At 41.2% G+C, this 19,792-nt stretch overlaps 1 protein-coding gene across 1 annotated transcript in view; it reads right to left on the reverse strand.

The window, feature by feature from the left end:
• LOC147571917 (uncharacterized) overlaps positions 1–19,792 on the reverse strand; it is a 300,496-nt gene that overhangs the window by 272,664 nt on the left and 8,040 nt on the right. The window lies entirely within an intron of this gene.

Consider the following 19,792-nt stretch of genomic DNA (forward strand, 5'->3'; position numbering starts at 1 on the left):
CCACCCAGGCGCCCATAGGTTTTTGTTTTTAAAGGGACTATGCAAAACTTTTATCCGAAGGAATAAGACAAAGTTGTTTATTTTTTCCTTGGTGCTTTCTTTTGCTTTTAAACTTAGAAAGACCTCCCCTTCCAGAAGCTACATAAAAAGCCAATCCTATCTTCTTTTAGGTTGTCTTTGGTTGACCCTGTTTAACTCTTCATGCTGCCTGAAATTCACTTTTGTATATGCTGCAGAGCGAATAATTAAACTGATTGTTTTCACTATACAACAATGCCAATTGTTGCACTGTTTCTTGAGTAACCAGCTCATTCCCCACTGCTCTGTAATGCCTCTTTTGTTATGTATTAAATTCTCATATATGATCGGATCTGTTTCTGGTCTCTACATTGCGTTTCTCTGATCCTACCACCTTTTACAGTAACAGTATTGTACAGTTTCAAACACTGAACTTTGACATTTTTTCAAAATGGTAGGTCTTATCCCCATCCATATTTGAAGTGTTGCTTTGCTTTTTTAATCTTTCAATAACTTTTCAAAAATTGTTTTAAAATAAGTTCATATTCTCTTAAACAAATTTACTCCACAGCTTTCTCCATAGCAGATGTAGTCGCAGTTCAAGAAGTGTTTATAAATAGTAACTATTATTAATATTGCTCAAGAGCAACTCATTTAAAAAACATTTTTTGTCTATTTAGTGTCTGTGTTAGGTAGAGTAGTTTTTCATTTTGCCAGTTAAAAAACAACCATGTGCAAGGGGTTGCTTGGGCGGCTCAGTCGGTTAAGTGTCTGACTTCGGCTTAGGTTGTGATCTTGTGGTTTGGGGGTTCAAGCCTTGTGTCAGGCTCTGTGCTGACAGCTCAGACCCTGGAGCCTGCTTTGGGTTCTGTGTCTCCCTCTCTCTCTGCCCCTCCCGACTTGCATTCTGTCTCTCTCTTTCTCTCTCTCAAAAATAAAAATTAAAAAAAAATAAAACACGTCCAAGAATTGTAGCCAATCTTCTTTTAGTGAACAAAATTATTGCTAGCACCCCTGCACACACACCCCCCTCCACCACCACACACACTTGATAAGTGGTATGTTTTAAAATACTTTAGAATATATCATTCAATGGGTGGTTCTTCTCAGAGTAAGCTGAACAGACCCAGGGTCTTTCACAGGACTCATCAAGTTCCCCAAACTGCTGAGCTGTACTTGACTTGTAAGCCCTGAAACCACATGTGTACTTCAATAACAATTAGGTCAGTAGTGAGCTTTGTTTGACTAGTGTGAGAAACCGGTCACTTCCACACATTCCTAAACTTCTCATCATAACTTTCAAAATACAACTGTACAACCTTGCCTATTAGAGTTAGCTGATCGACTTGGCTCTGGCTTTTTCTTTTTTGCCATATACATGAACAAAGGTAATCCTTCGGGATCACCTATGCATGCAGCTAAATGTTATTAATTCTACATCTATTTGTTCTTCTATGAGCAAAACCCTGGGAACATAAAAATTATTAAGACATGGATCCTGCCATTAAGAAGCTCAGACACAGCAAGAGAAAGAGATAAGTAAACAACCACAATGGAACCCTGAGATAATGGCTCACTTCCTTCAAATGGAGTCAGCAAAAGTTTTTATCTTGAGCACAGGGTAGGGTAGAAACCACAGGAATCCCTTCTCCTAACCCCATTTCATGTTCTTTAAAATGACAACTGGCAACTCCTATAACAACCTAATAAGATGAAAATTACAACAATACACTATGGGAGCACGGAGAAGATATTTAAACTGTGCCCTAAAGAATAAGTAGGAGGCTGTTTTGTTTTTTTTTTTTTAATTAAAATTTAAAAAGTAAAAGAATAAATGAAAATAAAAATTTTTAAATTTTAAAGTTCATTTATTTATTTTGAGAGAGCGAGAAAGAGAAAGAGCGCACAAGCAGGGGAGGGGCATATTGAGAGGGAGAGAGAGAATCCCAAGCAGGGTCTGTGCTGCCAGCGCAGAGGCTGACGTGGGGCTTGAACCCACTAACTGTTAGGTCACGACCCAAGCAAAACCAAGAGTTGGAAGCCTAACCGACTGAGTCACCCAGGCACCCCCTTAAAATTTTTTTAGATTAAAAAAGAGTAAGTAGAAGTTTTTTAATGTGGAAAAAGAAGGAAGGCATTTCAGGAAAATCGGATAGGAGTATGAGAGAACATGGAATGTTCTGGAAAAAGAAACTGCTTTCTCCTAGTGAGTGTAGAATTTCAGTTATATGCTTATGTGGAAAAGGTAAAATACAGTGTAGGGGGTCAAGTCTTGAAAAGCAAGTTGGAGACAGATTGCAAAAATCCTCAAATGCATTTCGTCCCCATAAATTGGTGGAGTAAAACGATTCATTAACCCAGTCCTTTCTAGTTTTCGCTGCCACCACTCCACTCAAACTATTGTTGTCAAGGCCACACAGTCTCCAGGTTGCAGATAAGTATTTTTTAAAGTGTTTAAAGAAGTAATGTGCGTGGACACCTGGCAGGTTGACGGAAGAGGACCTACACTTGTGGCAGCAGTACCAGTGGCCTTGTTGCCTCAAAGAAGGCAAGAAATGCTGAGGGTCTGAGTGAAGCAATTAGCACTGGTGTACTGGTTATAGAATCATGTACAACATAGAAAGAAGAGAAATCTGTGAGTTGGAAAAGAGGGAAAGAAGGAAAGAGAGACCGTAGGTGACTAGAAACTAAGGGCTTTGATTTTCAGGAAAATATGTCAGAGCAAATTATATAAGAATAGCTTCAGTTTCTGTAGTTCTTAAAGACCAAAGAATAAGAACGTTTGTAGGCAGACAGTTGGGAATTGCCTTATGACACCAACGCTCATGCAACTGAGAGAATTAAAGCTGATAATTAAGGCTGGCAATCAGGGTTTTCCAGCCCTTGTGGATTTAATAACCCTTAATTGGCAAATGCCTGTGCCAGAAAGACTGCATCTTCAAAAAAATTTAAAAAACAAACAAACATGAAAACGCAACTAATAAACACCAATGTTTGATTAAATATCAAAGGAAGGATGAAAACCTGAAGAAAACATTCCAGTGATTCAGCAAATCCGAACAAAATAATAAGGAATATGTGGACCAGAATACTTTGCAGGATGTTTGGACGATTTGGAGAAGAACGGTGGTTGTGCCAAATCTCACTCTGTCCCCAAAGTCTCAAAGGAAGATGTGTTGCTCTGGGCAAACTCTCTACCCAGGATCCTGAATCCATTTCTTCTCATCTCTACTGGTAACTTGCTACAAGAGTTATTTCTTCTTCCTCCAGTATTTCAACATCTTGCTGTCTCCATAGGCTCCATTCGGAAGCCTAAACAAGTTCAACTTCCTTTGTTTGAAAGTATACACTTTTTGGATTTTAAGTCCCCACTAGCAATTCCTGTGCCCTCACTTGTTCACTTCGGTGAACTGTAGTCAAGACTCTGCTCTTAATACTCCCTGGACACACTGCTCTGACAAAGGTCACTGTTGACATCCTAACCCACTGCTCTCTCTTTATTCAGCATCTTGAACTCTCTGAATCAACTGACCATGTTGACATTGCCCTGCTAAGAACAACTCTTCCTTGGTTAACAGAAAATAGCTTTCTTGCGTCACATGCTACCAATCTTTTCACTCCTTCTTGGTGCTTTTTCCAGATCCCCTTCCTTCCCAGTCCTCTAATGTTAGCAATTGCCAAGGATGACTTCTCCACTGCTTTCCAATATTAACATTCTCCTTTGTGTCCTTATCAATCCCTGTACCTTCAACAGCTAACACATGTCAGTAACATCCTAATCCATGTCTCTGCATCAGACCTGTCTCCTGCGGTTCAGAGTATTTATTGTATTGCCTAGTTACTCACAGACATCTCAAAGTTCTCTCCAATCTGTACTTGCTCCTCTTCTGAAATTTCCCCATCTTAGTGAATGACCCACGATGGTGGGCCATCCATCCAGTGATCCAACCCAGGAATCTGGGAATCATCTTAGACTCTTCCTTGTTCTTTATTCTAACCCACAACTAGGTCCTGGTGATTCTACCTTTTCAAAATTATTTTTCCAATCTGTCTTCTTTCCATCCCTGTGGCGACTGCCGTATTTAATTCCATAGGAATAGTATTCTCAGGCTCTCTCTACCACACATCTAAAACCCCTTTTATCCATCCACCATGTTCTTGTCAGAATTTTTTCCTCAAACTAAAGTTCCTGCTCCACACCCCACTTATTTATACTCTTGTGTCCTCTCATCACATTCTGTGGCCTGGAGCACCTTAGTGCTTGTTTACTGACAGAGCATTTAGTCACTTATCAGGTGCATTTTAAGGACATCCTTCTCCATGGAGATTTCTTAACCTTCCCAGCCCCATAAAATTGATGACTCATACTTCTAATCCCCTTGTATTCTCTGCTGACATATGTCATGCCCCCCCAAAACACTTCACTGCACCTAAAAACCATTCTACTCTATTCTAAGTTCCTCCAACTCTATTTTAGGTTCCTTAATGTCAGAACTGGAATTTATTCATCTTTCTACTCTCAGCACAATCACCGTGTGCAGCACACAGCTGACGAGAAAATAAGCCTGCTGAATGAGTGAGTAGCCCTTCCATGGTCAGGAGAATAAAAACTCTATCACAAAAGACAGTCAGCCCCTCTGGTCTAAAGATGGTAGTAATAGAGCACATTAAAAATTGACTATATCAACACTCATCCCTACTTCAAAATTTAATTTTCCTTTAAACTACAATCCTAACTATAATAATAATGAAATATTAAATACTCCCTGAATGATACGTTCCAAGGCAGATGGACAGCATGGATCTTCATGATGGCCTGGAGATTTGCCATACAGTCTACTAAGATCCTTCCATCAACCGCAACCCCTCCGCTCCTACCCTCTGTAGAAACAGTGTGCCCCGGCTGACCTTTGAGAGTTCCCTCGGGCTACAGTTACACCCCTGTGAGCCCCCGGAGCCATCTATTGCTTCTGAGAGCAAAGAGCAAACACCCAGAGCAGCGTTGTTTTATTATATCGTCGCCCTGTGCTTCCAAAGGCAGCCTTGGTCTGGAACCAAACTCACACTGGGGTTCTACTGAACACCTGACGCAGCGCTCATGATCTCACCTTACTTTTGATTTTCTCTTCCTTCCTGAATCTACTTTGACTATCTGAATCCGACCCACTTCTTGCGCCGAACTTTATTTAGTTCTTTCTCGGAGCTATTTCCAGGAGGATGTACACTACATCCTACAAGCAACGGGAGACAGCAGCCCAAGTAACGAAGAATTCACTGAAATTTGGCAGAAATAACAAAACAGAGCCAGAAATGGGGTCTCCAGTGGCAGAGGTCAGAGACCAGGATTATAAGCTGCTACTTGCAGATGCAGTTCAGTCTCAGATCTGGTTCCTTGAAATCAAAGATTACCTGATTCAAGGAGGAGTTCGCTCAGTAGAGCTTCCGAAGTAGAGGTAGAGAGTGGACGAGTCAGAATCAGAGACAAGACATTTTGGGAAGTGGCCTAGCCCCCAGGAACAGGTAGGCGTGGAGTCATACAGGAGGCCCACTGTCAGACTCCCAAGCCTGTGCTGATGGGGCACATACTCCGAACCACCAAAGGTTATTGGTGAAGATCAGGCCCTAACGTGTAGGATGTGGTGACTGTTCATGCTGCCATCAGTATCTCTCACTTGACCCCACAAAGTCACCAGCTACTTTTCCCCCTGATATGTACCTTAATTGATTTAAAATTTCACCATCTGAAGAAGCTTTTCATACTCCTCAAGCCCTGCACCTTCCTTATGAAGTTTTAAAAGATGCTGGTGGATTACTGTCATGACTGTTTCTTAGGGAATTCTACTGTGAATCTTTCTTTGTGCAGAGGATTTTCTGGTATACTCAGCACTTATCCAGTATATTTAAATAATAACTGTGATTTTAAAATGTCCTTATTCTACGGTGACTCCGTTCTGCTTTGTTTTGATGATGAACTCCGGCACTCTCTCTGGATACACCTTCTCAGTGTCCTCAACAGACCTCTCTTCCCCTACTTGACCTTGAACTCTTAGACTTCCAACACGGATCCTCCTCATACTCTGAAGAGTTGGGATATGATGTTTTGTCAGAGGCTTAATGAAGTTCTTAAATACTGTTTCTTAAACTGCTAAACATCCAGACGATCAATTCCTACACCTTTCTTACTAATATGCTGATAGGGTAGTAGCTGTGCTTTGGGTCCTATAAATATACACCAAAAATCACACATAAAATCTATCTTATTAGCATATTCAATAAAACAAAGAGATACATTTACAGGATGAATAACCTTACAAAAAATAAATGTCCTATCAAAAAAACCACATAAGGAAACAAAATAGCCTTGAGAATTTTGTCATAGTTACACAAAAGACACATACATGCATTTTAAAGGAACTTAGATGGGATCAACAAGAACTTTTGTTCGCTTCTGTCATATTTGTATTTAGAATTTCTAACAATTGATTCCACATAGACACTGCAAGATCAGAGATCTTAAAATACATTCCATGTTACATATACTGTCACTCAGTAAGACCCAAATATAAATTTAGCAACACAGAATCCTTCAACTGCATTAATATTTTACCAGACTGATCGATTTCTTTTTTTTATGAAATTCCTTATAGGGGCTCCTGGGTGGCTCAGTTGGTTAAGCATCAGACTTCGGTTAGGTCATGATCTCATAGTTCATGGGTTTGAGCCCCACATCAGGCTTGGGATTCTCTCCCACTTCCTCTCTCTCTACCCCTCCCCTGCTTGTGCTTTCTCTCTCTGTCTCAAAATAGATAAACTTTTTAAAAATGCTTACAATACTTGGAGAATTTTAAAATGGGAATCTGAACCATCATAACAGTATAAATTTGTTATTTTTCCTTTGTCTCATTTTGTTGTTATTGTTCCATGTGACATGTTCGTGAATGGGTACGAATTTCCATGGCTGCTGGAAATTATGAGAGATAATCAAGACTGAGATCAAGTCCTGTCTGAATGATAATTTTCTTATTGCTGAAACTTACTTATTTCTTATTACTGAATTTTCTTATTACTGAAACTTAGTTATGCTAAATCATTATGCCTACCTCTAAAAAGAAAAAGAAGCTAAGAAGAATTTGGAATGCAGCAAATGGACTCTTTTAGAGTCTTAAACTTTGGGTTACAAACTTCACAGCATTACAGTGATGAAGTCAAGATTGCTTGCATTTCAAAAGTTGAAAATCACTGACCAAAGTGATTTGCCTATTAAACACTGAGAAAAGAGAACAAGAAAGATGTGGGCTTAAAGGGTTATACTTATTTCACAGATTAAAAAATATCTTTGCAATTGCTGGTGACATTTGTTTCCAAAGAGCAATCCAATTTCTGATTTCTGCATGCTTGGTTGGATTCTCTTTTATTACTGTTTCTCAGCGGTCCACAGTTACTCTTCATGGTGTGAAATGGTTCTTCAGTGTTCTTAATGTGTTTCCTCTGCACCCCTATGTGCATTCACTTTGCTGAAGTTTTACATACAGTAAATGCTTAGAGTTCTCATTACATACCTCTCACATCTTCCAAGAGCCATTAAGAACTCTTCTTTTTTTTTAAAAGTAATTTTTACATTACTCTTGTGAAAGCCATGAAATTTGGACCCAATTTTGCCACTTATCACCTTTGTAAACATGAACAAAGCATTGCTGTCTCTGAATCTCAGCTTCTTCATCTATAAAATGGGAATCATAACATCTCCTTTACTAACCCAGCATCCACCAGTAACTAGTGGTTTGAATGGGCACATCACTTAACCACTCTGTGCCTCTACTTCCTCTTTTACAAAGTGAGGGTAGTAATACTACCCACCTCTTAAGGCTGGTTAAGAATTAAATGAGATAGTACATGCCAAATATATAAAATATATTTTAAATGAGATAGTACATGCCAAATATATAAAACAGGTGCATGGTAATTGTTCAAAACACTCTTGTGATTGCTGAAAAGATACAATGAAACTAGTATGTGTGGAATGATAGAGTAAAAAGAGGAAGGGCTTCACAGTTCAACAAACTTAGGTTCAAGTCATGCCCATTTATTGGCTGTGATATCTTACATAAGTCATTCCACCTCTCTACACCTTGGTTATCTCTAATGTAAAATCCAAAATTATGAATATTAACAACAGCATGCATAAAGAGTAGAGTGAGTATTCAAAATATAGTGGTTATTATGAGAGTAAGCGAAAGTAATTTACAAAAAATATCATCACTCAAATAGCATTTATAAGACATGAGTAATATCAGAGATACATGAAATCCCTATCACAATCCTTATCAGAAAGAGTAAGAAGAAAGCATATTCTAAAGAAACAGGAGAAACAACGATGACAACAGTGAAATGGAACAAATCTATGACCATTACAAAATAATGAATGTGTCAGCAAAATTTATAAAATCAAGGGAAAGGCCACTGGACTCACAGCTACAGTCATCTGCTTGGCAGGGTTGCCAAATAGCAACTGGTAAAGTATACACAGATTTCTTTCTAAGAAAATCAGACTTAGTCAGTGGGTGGTCCTCACCATAATCATAACAAGTATACTCACTACCCAGGGCTAAAAGGGGAAATATATATGTAATATAACATAATTCCAAACAGTCAGGATGCTAACTTTTGTTTGGCACAGTCTGACATGGTAGGCTAGGATGGAGATTATATAGTAAGACATCAAGTCTATTTGCTGTAGTAAAGTTGATGGAATAGGACCTCACTTTGGAAATGGCCCATCAGGGGTGCCTGGGTGGCTCAGTTGGTTGAGCAGTGACTCTTGATTTCGGCTCTTGATTTCTCACGGTTCATGAAGTTGAGTCCCCTGTCCAGCTCTGGGCTTCCTTCTCTCTCCCTCTTTCTCTGCCCCTCCCCTGCTCATATTCTCTCTCTCTTTCTCTCTCTCAAAATAAATAAATAAAACCTAAAAAGAAAGAAAGAAAGAAAGAAAGAAAGAAAGAAAGAGCCCATCAATTAATGCATGATGGAATTCATTGTGACTTGGGAAAACTGCTGATAATCATTACCATTGTTGCTATTATTTTTTTTAACTTTATTAGTATTTTTTTTTTTACTTATTTTTGAGACAGAGAGAGACAGAGCATGAATGGGGGAGGGTCAGAGAGAGAGGGAGACACAGAATCTGAAGCAGGCTCCAGGCTCTGAGCTGTCATCACAGAGCCTGACGCGGGGCTCGAACTCACGGACCGTAAGATCATGACCTGAGCCGAAGTCGGACGCTTAACCGACTGAGCCACCCAGGCGCCCCCCATTGTTGCTATTATTAAAATCAAATGCCCAGTATTCATTATCACATGATGATTTTCTAAAACTTTTTTTTTTAAGTTTTTTTAATGTTTACTTATTTTCGAGAGAGAGAGACATAAATTGTGAGCAGGGGAGGAGCAGAGAGAGAGGGAGACACAGAATCCAAAGTGGGCTCCAGGCTCTGAACTGTCAGCACAGAGCCCAATGCGGGGCTCAAACCCATGAGCTGTGAGATCATGACCTGAGCCAAAGTCGGACGCCCAATCAACTGAGCCACCCAGGTGCCCCTAAAACTATTTTTATATTTTAAAAACAGAAAGTAGGAAAAATATGAAAATACACATTAAATAAAAATAAGCCTAAAGGATTATTTTGTTCTATTACATAGGATATAAATCTCTTTTTTTTTTTTTTTTTTTTTTTTTGAGAGAGAGTCAGAGCATGGGTGGGTGGGGGCAGTAGAAGAGAGAAAAAGAGAATTTTTTTTTTAATTTATTTTTGAGAGAGAGAGACAGAGACAGAGTGTGAGCAGGGGACAGGCAGAGAGAGAGGGAGACACAGAATCCGAAGCAGACTCCAGGCTTTGAGCTGTCAGCACAGAGCCCGATGTGGAACTCGAACTCATGAGCAACAAGACCATGACCTGAGCCAACTCATTGCCCAACCGTCTGAATGACCCAGGCGCCCTATATTTTCTTTTAGTATTTTTAATGTTTATTTATTTTTGAGAGAGAGACAGCATGAGGAAAGAGAATCTTAAGCCCCGACATGGGGCTCAACCTCATGACTGTGAGATCATGACCTGAGCAGAAATCAAGAGTCAGATGCTTAACCCACTGAGTCACCCAGACGCTCCATGGATATGTGTCTTATTTTATGTTTTATGGTATGAGAAGAAATGAGATAAAGTGCCATAACTTAAAAACAAATTTTTTTTTAATGTTTATTTTTGAGAGAGAGAGAGACAGAGACAGAGCGCGAGTTGGGGAGGGGCAGAGAGAAAAGGAGACACAGAGTTCGAAGCAGGCTCCAGGCTCTGAGCTGTCAGCACAGAGCCTGATGCAGGGCTTGAACTCAAGAACTGTGAGATCATGACCTGAGCTGAAGTCGGACATTTAACCAACTAAGCCACTCAGGCACTCAAGTGCTCTAACTTTTAGACAAGTATATCTAGCATATTGCCTAGAATGTCAATGACCACAGTAATCATGCCCTAACTTGCTCTAATAATTGCAGACCATGCAATGCCTACCTACTAGGGTACCTTGGTTCCTGACTCTAGAACCAGTCCCATTCCTATGGGGACAGTAAAACTCTGTAGGTAAGTAGCTAATTGATCCAGTATTGAGTCAGTCTGAATGTGGTATGGATGTCCTCCTTGCTCCCCATTGCTCCCTCCACACCATTCACCCTCTCTCCTCCATTCCCTGTCCTTGTCACATTGATTCTCCTTTCTTCAGACTATACCACTGTGATGCCTAATTTGGTAAATATAGTTAATCAGGGATGGTTAATTTGGTTAATTCAGACAGTACAGCTACGATGTGTCAAATTGGCTAGGCATGGTGCCCAGTCTTCACAGTCTAGACATTGCTGTGAAGGTATTATTTTTTAGATGAGATTAACATTTAAAACAGTAGACTCTGAATAAAGCAGTTTACTCTTCATAATGTGGGTGGCCCTCATCCAATCACTTGGGGGCCTTAAAAGCAATAATCAAGTTTCTCCAGGAAAAGGGAATTCTGCCTCTGGACCATCTTTGGACTCATGCTGCAACATCAACTCTCCTTGGATCTCCAGTCTGTCAGCCTGCCCTGCAGATAGACTTCCAGACATGCCAGCTCCCACAGTCACATGAGCCAATTCCTTAAAAATCTCTGTGTTGATACAATTATGTATATATAGCCTGCTACTCTGGAGAACCACGACTAATATGGCCAGCTGGGGACCCATGATTAGGTCACATTTCATTTTGTTTAAAACCAACCAATTCAGATCCCTATCTTCACTGATCTCAGCAATGCATTTCCTTCCTCAATAGTAGGCTTCTTTCCCATTCCCAGCCACAAAGTAAGTCAAGAACTCCAATAGGCTGGAAGATGAGTCCTCCCTCAGCTGATATCTTGCTTCCTATCTCACCGAGATAAAACAGAAGCAACCAGAAGAGAAGTTCATCAAGCTATGCCCACAACCTACTCACCTATCTGCTATTGGCCTATATACCCTGCCTTCCTCCCATGTACTCCTGTCTGAGAGCAACCCTCCACTTACCCACTGACGCTGTCCCTTCTCAGCTACTCCAGAAACTCTCCCCCTCTCTTGCCTCATCAGGCTCCTCCCCTCCCTTAGGGCTCAGTGGCAACAGTATAAAAATATGGTGTCACTTTGCCCATCTTAAAAAAATAAGTTTAAAAAGCCTCTCTAATTCCACATCCCCTTTCACCTTACATCTCGATTCTCTGTTGCCCTTTACAAAATAGTTCCTCCAAAGAGTTGTCTGCACTGTCTCCCATTCCTCGCTTTCTATTCTTTTTAGATCCACTCCCTTCTGCTTTTCATCCTTACCATTCCACTGAATCTAATCCTCTCAAGGTCACCAAAGACCTTCTTGCTGCAATTCTAATGATCAATACTCAGTCCTCATTTTACTTGACTTACTAGCAGCTTGTCAGTTCACTGTTTTCTACAACTGAAAGCTCTTTCTCTTGGTTTACAGGATGATGACATCCTCCTGGTCTATTTCCATTAGCTTCTCCCTCTCAGTTTCTTTTGCTGATTCTTCACAATAAGAAAGACCCCAAGGCCAAAGGGCCTCCTCATCCTTATTTCCCTCACTTCCTTGGTAATTTCATCAAACCTCAGGACTCAGCCCTTTTCACTCTTCCTTCAGATGTCCATGTGGCTCACTCTCTCCCCTCTTTTCAGTCTTGGCTGAAATGTCACCTTCTCAGTAGGACTTTCATTGTATAAAATTGAACCTTCCTCTCCCCTATTCCCAGCTCTGATAATCTGTTGGCTTGCAACCTCAAGAGCTTCCTGGGTGAAATCTGAAATGAAGCCCCTGTACATGGAGGCCAAAGAGAGGCCAAAGGGAGACACAGACCACTCCAGATGTTAGGTGGCAGGTTTAAGAAGCAAGAGAACTTACATACAAGGTTCGTCTTGGGTGGTGGCAAGACTAACAGATCCCCCCATCCACCCTCTAGAACCTAAGAAGCTTATATAGAGGGCTTAGCTGTGTTCAGTCATATATTCAGTCCAGATAGTCTCAACACACCTTACTCTCTCAAGGCTGTATCCTTGAGAAAGGGCCGCTACTGTGGGAATAGTAGAAAGAACATATATTCTAAGGATGGGGATGGGGTTGGGGAAGGGGTGAGGAGCCTCTGATTGCCCGGGTCCAGCTCTCAGGTCGAACAGCGACTATATCCTCTTGATGACCTCCTCCAACACAATCCTTATCTCGCCCTTCCTTCCTATTTATTATTCTTTATAACATTCATTGTGATGTCACAAACCCCATTTACTCATCTGCTTTATTGTGTGTTCTCTTCCACTTAAGACCTACATTCCCTAAGGACAGGAACTGCAGTCCTCTTTGTTTACCCCTTTATGCCCAGAGCCCAAAACATCTGACAAATTGTAGGTGCTCAGTACACTTGCTGAATCAATGGTCTTGCCTAGCTTTGTTACCCACTTGACGTGTGGTAGAGAAACTAAGATTCTTTGTTCAGTTTTCCTATGAATTGAGGTCTTCAAAATGTATTGATAGACCTCCCTGATTCTGAACATTCCTCTGTTACCTCCCTAATTGCCTTCCATCTGGATTACACCACATATGGACACCTTTTCTGTATTAATGAGCTCTCCTGAACATTTTATTAACAGTGGTCATCTCTGTCCTGAGGTAGGAGAGTCATCGGTCTGTCCAAGGAAATCAAAGTGGCCAAGGAACATCAAAGTGGCCGGTGTGAACGGCTGATACAGACTGAGCCAGGAAGACAATGGAAGGAGATGAGGTCAAAAGTGGTAACCAAGGGGTGTAGAAGGAAGAGAGATCAAGGAGTGGCTTGAATAACTTGAAAAGACTTTGGCTTTTTCTCAGAGTGAGTTGAGAAGTCCTTGGACAGTATTGAGTAGGTGTAACATGATCTGATGTGTTTTTAAAAATTCACTCTATCTGCGGGTTGAAAATAAATCACTATTCCAGGTCATTTAATTTTTCTGCACCTCATTTGCAAAGCGAGTAGGCTAGGTTAGAGATCTTTTTAGGTTGCTTCAACTTTTAAGAAATCATACAAATATGAGTGGAAAAAGGATTTTTTTTTAAATACCTGGTTAATTAAATGTTTTGTGATTAACAACAAACAATACATCAATTGCTTCACTTGACACTATTTTTAAAAATCAGTGCATGGGGCACCTGGGTGGCTCAGTCGGTTAAGCGGCTGACTTCGGCTCAGGTCATGATCTCGTGGTCCGCGAGTTCGAGCCCCGCGTCAGGCTCTGTGCTGACAGCTCAGAGCCTGGAGCCTGTTTCAGATTCTGTGTCTCCCTCTCTCTGACCCTCCCCTGTTCATGCTCTGTCTCTCTCTGTCTCAAAAATAAAAAATTAAAAAAAAAAAACGAAAAATAAAAATCAGTGCTTGGCAACAGTGAATTCATAATGATCTAGGATGCTCATCAAAGTGCCCTTCAAATTCTCACATTCTCCTATTTGCCATGGTTTCTTAGATATTTCCACATGTCACTACTAAAACTTGGCTTGGAGAGACCCGAAAAGGAAACATGGCAGAGATTCGTCAGATGCAAGATTTATTGCGAGTCAAATTTGCAGAAAAATAATCAAGTCTTGACGTGGGAAATTGAAGTTCAATGTATTGAGATGCGTTGTTTTCCTGACAACATTTTTAGAGAATGCAAACTCTACTTGCCTAAGCACACCAAGCTAGCTACCTGAGGTATTTAAGGTTTTCTGCATTTCATGGACTGTAGTCAAGGTTCTCCAGAGACAGTGAATTAATAGGATAGCTAGCTTGCTAGATATTTATTTTAAGCAATTGTCTCATGTGACTGTGGGGGGCTGGCAAGTCCAAAATCTGTAGAGCAGACCCACAGGCTAAAAATCCAGGCAAGAACTGATGTTGAGGTCCAAATTCCCTAGGGCGGCAAAATGAAAACTCAGGCAGGGTTTCTCTGTTGCAGTCTTGAAGAAAATTCCTTTTTCAAGAAATCTGTCTTTGCTCTTAATGCCTTCAACTGATTGGACAAGGCCCACCATTACAGAAGATAATCTGCTTTTGTCAAAGTTACCGACTTAAATGTTTAATACATACAAAAAACACCCTCAAGGCAACGTCTAGACTTGTGTTTGACCAAACATTCTGGTACCATGACCTAGCCAAGTTGACAGCCTCAGTAAAGGCTGAGCTGAGTAATACCAATTCTTTTTAAATTTTTTTTAATGTTTATTTATGTTTATTTATTTTTGAGACAGAGCATGAACGGGGGAGGGTCAGAGAGAGAGGGAGACACAGAATCAGAGGCAGGCTCCAGGCTCTGAGCTGTCAGCACAGAGCCCAACGCGGGGCTTGAACTCACAGACCGTGAGATCATGACCTGAGTCAAAGTCGAACGCTTAACCAACTGAGCCACCCAGGTGCCCCGATACCAATTCTTAAGTAACAGAGATTATCCCACTCTCTTGAAATGTTGCATGCAATTCCAATTATACTGTTCGTCATTTTCCTCTTTTTGCTAGTAACAAAACAAGAGCCACAATTCAAAGCTCTATTATTAAATTCATCCATGAGAACAATCAGTATTATTAATGAGGAAGGAAAGGGCAAGTTTTCTTCTATTTTTCCATGCCTATGTTGCTAATATCAGTTATATGTAAGAATTGTGAGGGTTAAATCCCTAGACCAGATTCATCAATTAAATGTGAAAAGTAAACTGATAATGCACAAAAGTATTCCAAATGAAGTTGGGTCCGCAATGCTGGAAGTGACTAAATGTATTTTCATGGGACTGCTACAGCCATAGCACCCTGAATGTGTGCCATCTCATCTGTATTTTCATGGGACTTGAAGCCCTCTTCTCCTCGCAGTTGGAACCACTGGATTTCCACATACTAGAGTTTCTTGAAAAATCTTTTCCTTAAGAGGAACTTAGGGAGTTCTATCCTAGCATCTTGGAACACACCATCTGTCTACTTGGCTTCTATCAGCTCCACCCTGTGCCCCGGTAGTAAGAATCTCTCTTGCCCCAGAGCTGCAAATACCCATCTTGAACATCCAGTCCAATTCAAGGCTGATTATACATTTTTAGCCGAACTGGCCCCCTAGTTAGGTATCTTTCTGAGATTGGAGCCCTGTTTGGCTCTTGTTAGACTTCCCTTCTTTCCAGGGCAGGATGGGACACCTGCGCCTGAACTGGAGATGAACCCCCAGCGCCGAGCGCAGCCTGAGGCTCGGGGCGCGGGTGGCCGAGCGAGAGCGTGCGCGCGGGTGGCTGCGTCGCCAAGGCCCAAGTTACCGGCTCAGGATCCACTACCCGCTTAGATTTCCCAATCCCAACTGCTGGCCTGCCATTACCACCTCCGTGCTATCGTACGTGCTGTCCAGCTGCCAGAATGGTCCTGCTGCCCCAGCCCTTCTAGCTGAGGATACTCATCCAGGATAAGACTTTCTCTTGGGTGCTGTATCCTTGGTTGCATATGCCATGCTTTTTTCATGAGATTGGGCTTTGCTTTTGGAAGGCAGTCCCTCTTTCTTGCCCCCTTCCCCCCAAGTGTGAGGTCTAGCTCTGGTTCCCCATTTCTCCCAGAATGCCTGTCCCTCTAGCAGAATTCACAGAGTATTAGTACCCTTGTACAAATGGGCCTGAGTTTTCTCACCTGTAAAATTAGGAGATTGGACTAGAAATGACCCTTTCAGCTCTGACAGGCTTATGATTCTATAAATGCCTCCTCTATTTAATGGTCCTTGACAGCACCTCAGAGAAAATAAAATCACACCAGGTCCTGAGTAGATTATTTTTATTCTGACATGTCTATGCCTGGCTCTCTTTTCTGATGATAAGTTTCTCATCATTGAGTAATGCTTCTATTTCTTAGAGAGTGCTTTTCCTTAAATACTATAGTTATTATCAGTTCACCCAATTTATTCTAGTCAGGCCATTAAGGGATGTGCTAGAGATTTTCCTTCGGTTTCTTACACAACACAAATGGAATCTAAACAGAAGACCCCGCTAATCTCCTGCTTCCGGCCCCTGGGGGCTTGTCACTGAACTCTGGCCAGGACCCACACATGCCTCTGGTACTTGGGCCTTTGCTGGTGAGAATATGCTTGGGCAGTTCCACTTCCTCCTCTCTTTTGGTAAAAGAATACTTTTACACCATGTGTTTATTAGGAACCGTGTTCCCTCAGGCTGAAGTGTAAATAGAGGATTAAGAGCATAACTAATTTACATGAGAGACAAACATACCCATGAAAGCAGAACACATTGTAAATGATACACTGAGAAAAAGTTAATCTCGTTTTCCATTGCATGTCCGAACAGGCAAATCCTCTTGCCATTTACCTTTGCTTTTAGAAACAAAGTGCAGAACAATAAAATTTTTCACTCACGGAGCCATTCTTTATTTCCAATCAAAGAACCTCAGCAGAGACCCTTGCAGGAAATGCAATATCTAGGCCACACACATAAATGGAATCTTAAAAAAAAAAATGATGAATGAGATTGTTTCCCTTTCCTTAAAAACTGAATTAAATTAAAAGCATGATCAAGCTACTTGGCTGTACAAAAGCCAGTCATTAATATTGCTTTTAAAAACTCAACAGGAAGCAGCTGATTCAGTGGACATGGACACATGGCCTCTGCAGAGTTGAACCTGTCTGTCCCAAACCACATTTGAAGTTATTCCAATAGCTCTGAGCAAAATAGTGACAGAGTAATTGGCAGTAAACAAGATAAAGTGTATGTGTTCTTTGGCTATTATGTTAGCGACTAAGTACATTGAAATACTATCAGCCAAAAATATAATTTCCAAAAAGAACATTACTGATATAATAAATGTTTGTGACCTTTAAATCTTCTAAAGGTTTAGTATGGTTCCAGGAGGGAAAATTGGGCATTCTTGCACAGCCATATCTTGGGCTGGATACCCAAGGCAAGGATGCCCTGGATACCTCAGGCAAGGATAGCCTTATGTTAAGAGGTCACCTGAGAGGAGCATTGGGAAAACTTCCCAGGCCCCAAATCTCTCCGCCATCCACTGACATTCCACCCTGAAATGTGTACTACAGATGTTTAATGTTTTCTCCCTTGAACTTGTCCTCCTGGGAGAGAAGCCATATTTGACTTCAAGATGGATTCACTTATGAAGGTCTTTCTCGAGAATTATTTCTAATGCAGAAAAGGTGAGGGTTGGAAAGCATGAACACGTCAGGAGTCTGAGGTCAGAGGAAGAGAATGTGAGCAAGCTGGGAAGGAAGAGGGGACATAACCAAACAAGGAAATACTGCATGAGGAAGACAAACTGGGTACTTCAACGTCACGTCCAGGGCCAGTGCTGAACTTGGAAGTTTTTAAATTTGAGCTTAAAATGGATTAATACTGTGACATAAAGTCTGAGGCAGAGAAATGCTAAAATGCTGGATGAAGCAAGAAAAAAATATATAGATCATCCAGAATTCATCTTTGATCTAAATTCAAGGCCAAACAGTTATCTGTAGAAGGCTTCAGAAATGTACATTGGACTTTTTTGCAGCCGATTCTATTCATTCCTTTTCAGGTCTTGACCTTCTATTACTTGAGCTCTTTGGCATCTATGCTCTTTGCCCCTCCTTTGTTCTTAACATTCTCTGTGCTTGGTTTCTGTGACATCGGCTTTTCTGCATCTCCTCCTACCCTCTGGCCATTTGTTTTCCCTCTACTACCTCTATTCCCTGAATGCTGATGCTTTTCCTATTCGCTGTGGGAAAACCCATCTTCTCCAAAAGTAATCTTACCAGTGCTGGTAGTTTTCCATCTGGAGCCCATTGCTCTCCTCTGGGATCTAACTGTATCCAGTTATCCAACTGCTTATTGGACTTCTCTATCTGAATGTGCTGGTCCAAAGTTATATTCCCCATTTTCTCAGTCCTCTTCTGCCCACCTCACTCCCTCTCCCATATTCCTCATTGTGTGGAAAGATGCTGCCATCCAGATGCTCAGACTACAAAGCATGGATTCTCATCTTCCAAACAACTGTTGATTGAGCTAACTACTCCCCATTCCTATGGCCCGTGAGCACTCACCACTCTGCCTCATTCCTCCCTGCTCTAATATCCTCCCGACTGGTCCCCAAATTCCCTCCCTGTCCCATTCCAGGCTCCATCGGAAATCGAACAGGACTCCATTGCTCACAGTTTGTTCATGACTCCCCACATCCTGCATCTTACAGAATAAAATCTACACATATTTGCATGCCATTTAAGACCCCTTATGATTTATGATTATATTTATTTTCTCCCTACCCCCAACACACACACACACACACACACACACACACACTTTTAAGTCAGCGATACCAAACTACTTACATTCCCATATTGCATCTAACTCTCCCACTTCTACTTGATGTTCTTCTGCCTGGAATGCTTTTCTGTCAACCCTGGCCTACCTCCTTTTTTATTATCGTTCTCACACTAAGGCTTCCTTTCTCAAAGCAAGTGTTTTTTCTCCATGAGGACCTCTCTAACTCTCCCCTGTGGTATATCTTATGTGTGTGCACCTCTACCGTGGCAGGTACCACATTTGTTCACCAAGCAGGCCCAGCATCTTAAAAAAAAATATGACTGGCACATATTAGGGGCTCAATAAATACTTGCTTAATGAATGAGTGTTGTTTATATTTATTGGGATATCTGTTTCCCCACTAGATTATAATATCCCTTGTATCTGCAATGACTAGCCAGATAGAGAACCCCCACCGTTAGGTGATTGAGTTTGGCAATGTAAACTTCCACATTTTACAATCTTTAGCATATTTCAAGGATTCAAAAATATAAATGAGTTATTATTAAAATCCCTTGGGGCGCCTGGGTGGCGCAGTCGGTTAAGCGTCCGACTTCAACCAGGTCACGATCTCGCGGTCCGTGAGTTCGAGCCCCGCGTCGGGCTCTGGGCTGATGGCTCAGAGCCTGGAGCCTGTTTCCGATTCTGTGTCTCCCTCTCTCTCTGCCCCTCCCCCGTTCATGCTCTGTCTCTCTCTGTCCCAAAAATAAATAAACGTTGAAAAAAAAAAAAATAAAATAAAATAAAATCCCAACAAGATTCTAGTTCTTAGAGAACTGATTTTATTTTGCCTAACGACCAACTTTAGCAAATTCATAGTAATGGAGAGAATATTGGAAATAGCAAATGATACGTAAAAAAAGATAACTTCCTTTTGAATTTGGAAGTGGAAAGGGCTCTTTGTACT

This window comes from Puma concolor, chromosome F2, assembly GCF_028749965.1.
Source record: "Puma concolor isolate L17-30 chromosome F2, mPumCon1.1.hap2, whole genome shotgun sequence".
NCBI lineage: Eukaryota > Metazoa > Chordata > Mammalia > Carnivora > Felidae > Puma > Puma concolor.